Source organism: Adiantum capillus-veneris, chromosome 20 (assembly GCF_014529385.1).
Source record: "Adiantum capillus-veneris isolate H3 chromosome 20, ASM1452938v2, whole genome shotgun sequence".
Classification (NCBI taxonomy): domain Eukaryota; kingdom Viridiplantae; phylum Streptophyta; class Polypodiopsida; order Polypodiales; family Pteridaceae; genus Adiantum; species Adiantum capillus-veneris.
Window position 1 is genome coordinate 140,684,598 of NC_140950.1, and position 4,083 is coordinate 140,688,680.

Here is a 4,083-nt window from a genome sequence, read left to right on the forward strand (position 1 = left end):
ATGCCTTTTTGGCATCCAAATGAATTCAGAATGCAATGAAACTTAAGGAGAGGTGTTATGACACCTAAGGGCATAATCCTACCAAGTTAGTCATCTGGGAAGGTACATAAGTCACGATCCATCCCAAAAAATGTATAGAAAACTGAAACAGAACTACACGAAAAGGTTTCCTTCAAGCTTAGAAACACTTTTCCAAGGTCAAAACATCAAAAAATAACCATTTAAGACCTCAAATCAATGCATTTAGCTCATAGACAAGACATCGTGAACCACAATAGAATTAAGAATGATTACACGTAGATTAAAGAGTAAGAGACAAGGAACACAATGTGCTATTTGAAATCGAATTGTGATTACCAAACAAGGAGAAAGGTTGATTACAACTTGTAGCAAAAGTATAGCTCTCAGTCGCGTCGACGTCCAATAAATCCCAAAGATAATGATACTGTGTCTTTCAAAACTAAGGGTTTTGACTTAAAAACTTGGGACCCTTTCCCATGTCCATTGGCCACTTACAAGGCTTGTAGGTTGTTCTGAGTGGATAATAGAGAAGAACAGGCTAAATTACAATTTGAGAATCATCAATTGTAGAATTACAAGGCTTCTTTTGGAAAAAGGATTGAATACAACAAAGTTTGGCGTGTATCCGGATTTTAGGTGACACTCCATTGTATCCACCAAACATTCCCCCTTCCTATTCATTGCACGTCCTCGTGCAATTGCATTTGATTGTTGCCTTTAGTAGTTTATCAGTCTTTTTTCCAGCATCCCTATTTCTCTACCCGTGCTTTGATCTCCATCCTTGTTTCTAGCTCTCTGAATGGGTTTGTTGTTAAGAGTGCTCTGATATCGATATGCTGAGCTAATAAATCCTTGGTCATGGGATTAAATATGGAGGAATCAACTTCAAAGAATCCTGTCATGAATGCCTCCTCAAAGGTTTTCATGTAGTGTGAGGGAAAAAACATGACTCTTGCATATAATCCCATGATGATGTTTTTCCTGGAAACTTCAATTTCCATATTCCAACATAGTCCTCTGGTTCCTTCTAGAAAGACCTCCCAGGGATGCTCCACTACTTCAATATCATTGAAGACCGTTATGCAGGTGATTAGCATTGTTGCAATCTTTACAAGAATTTGGCATGCAACATCTGGCACGTCCTTCATCATGTTGATGACTCCTTTGAGTATGTGAATTATATACTTCTTTGAGGGAAGAAGGTTATTTCCTGGCTTTGTTATTACGGGGTAGTTGATAAGAGCTTGTCTCTTGCTTTGCCAAGAATAGAAGCTATCACAGGATCGCCTTCTGTTGATGGAACAATAGGTCGAGTTGATCCGGAGATGCTATGGAGAATTTTTGTAATAGGTTTCATCTTTTGGACGTTGCTCGAACCATTTCCTTTGCCAGGTTGGTTGATTCTAGATGATTGTTTGTACTTACTTAGTAGTTACAGGAACATCCCTGTAATCACCTTTGTGGTTGGGCTTGATGGTAGGTATCATTTTAAAAAAAAATAAGAGAGCCTCCTATCTCATCAATGAAAGCGCGATCATTTCATGCCCTAGATTCTTCACCACTTTGTCAGGTGTGATCATGAGAAGAGCAACTGACTCCAACACCTTGAGTTCATATTGCAGATACTCCTTGTGTAAAGGATCCCTAACTTTTGATATCCACCACTAAATTTCATCTTTTGTCATGTCGGCGATTGATGTAGTGGTGGTTGGATCTTCAAGCTCATGCATTGTTGTTTTTGTGCTTGTACTTGGCATATTTGCATGGTGAGTTTCGAACTTGAACTATCCCTGTCCTTCTGTTTGAGTGACTTCTACAGGGGTTGGCTGGTGTTGCTTCTGTTGCGTTGCACTCTAAGCAGCCAAGTCTTCCTTTGCCTTGGCTAGTTGTTTCCGTAGCTCTTCAATCTATTTATCTTTAGCTTTTTGTAAAGCTCTATGTCTTGTTGTTAGGATTTTCCTTGAGCAAGGGCAACCTTTATATCCTGTACCTCTTTTGTTAGCGAGGTTGGTTTAACTGACGTACTTGTTGAGATTGGCATCTCTTGCAAGGCTAAGAGGTATGCAAGAGTCTTGCTCACCACTTTATATGACTCTCGAAGATTTTCATTCTGATGCCTCTCTTTGGTTAACTCTTCCTCTAGTCGATGTTGCTCTACCTACAGAGTTGTATTTGATTCATTGAATGCCTGAACTTCCTTGTAGTAATAGGCAGCATTCTATTGTTCTCTCTGTAATTCTGACTGGAGTTGTAATTGAACTTTTGTAACTCCTCAATCCTATTTTGTAGTTCCAGATTGTATTTGGCCGCTTTGGTTGCCTCCTTCTTGGTGTCTTCCAGCTCTAATTTGTGCAGGTTGTAGAGTGCTCTTTGGCATTGAAACTGGAGCTTGATATGGTCCAAATGTGCATCGATGTCAAAAGACCTAATCAATTGTGCCGCTATATCTACCATTGCCTGCGAATGAGGTAACCTTGGCTTTTGTTGATCTTTTCAACCTTGATCAGAAGTGCCAACCTCAATCATCATTGTTTCTTCTGTTATCTGTGCTTCATGAGCTGCTGGAGTTGTGGTGATCTTTGGTATTGCTGTCTCATCTTCTTAAACTATTTGCTTTGGTGACCACTTTATCTGTTGTTTGTTCAAGAAGGTCCATGGTGCATTCCTTTCTCTCCTTTTCAACCTTTGGATTAGTTGACTCTTGCGTAGGGGAAGGTATTTTTTCCTAAATTGGTGATGGCATGTTTTCTATTTGACCTTCAATGTTGTCTAAATTACCTTTTTCTTCCTGGATTTTTGCTTTGTTAGTGTTTTCATTCTCCTCTACCTTGGTAGACTCATCAGATGATTCAAGATCATCAATGCGTGGGTGTTTTTCTTCTTCTCTTTCTCTTTGTTCCATCTTGCGTTTAAGCTCATTTTGAATTCGTTGCCACATCTCGCTGGCAATATTCAAATTTTCTATAGACTCTCTTTTTTTCTGTTGTTTGATTCTTTCTAGAACTTCAGCTTTTCTCTGTGCAGAGGCATTTCCTCCTTGTCCTCTCTTTCATCGTCTTCTTGCGTTCCAAAACTTATTTTTTTGTCATTCTTTTGTTGGCGAAGTCTTTCCCTTTGTGCTTGAGCTTCTTCCACTATCCTTCATGCTTGTGTAATGGGAATTTCCCCTGCTACTGACCTCCTCTTTAGTCTTGTGTGTCTAATTGTAAACTCGTCTTCCTATCTCTCCTTTGAAGACTGATACTCTGAGGGAGTTTCTCTATCATTTGATTTAGCTTCATCGCTATTTGGCACATTTGATTTTGTTTCCTCGTTTCAGTGTCATGTTTTCTTGAGCTTTGCCTTGTTTGCTTTATCTCTGGTTGTGGTCTTGTAGATGGTTCTGCCACCACTGGCTTCACCACTCTTTTGAATTTGTGGATTAGATCCAACTGTGCTTCAGCGAGTGGTAATTCATCAATCATGCCTAAAGCCTAGTAGGCAATTCTCGTTAGCATTGGTCCGTCATTCATATGTGACTTGCTTTTGTAACTTCCTTTGATGTTTGCTTTTCACTATAATGTCAAGGATGTAGTTGCCAAATTCACAGCTAACCACTCTTCTTTCTGCCAGCCCCATTGCCATGAACACTACCATATGCAACATTGGTTCCGTGTAGCGCGATGGCTTTTGCACTTTGAAATGTTGCGATATCAACTGCAGTGGAAGCTCTGTCTCGGAGTAGATCAGATCGTGATAGGTCAATTTGTGTCCCCGCTGCTTTAGAAATGCCTTGTCATTATCTATTGCTTTGGTTTTGCGCAATAGATTGTGTGTTCCATGTTGCAGGTGAAGAGCTACATTGATTATTTGTGTAGTGATTTTTACCTTGACTGAAGCTCCATCCTTGTCAGTTAGAGTTGCTTTCCCATTGTATTGAATGTAGTTAATAAGTTCATAGGCTCTTCTGAGATCTGTTTCCCATGGTGGTAGTCTTAAGAAGTTGTCCAACTATAGACATCTAGCTCTTCGGATCTTTGATGTAATGTCCACAGTTCCTTTGAAAATAGGGTGGCCTTCACT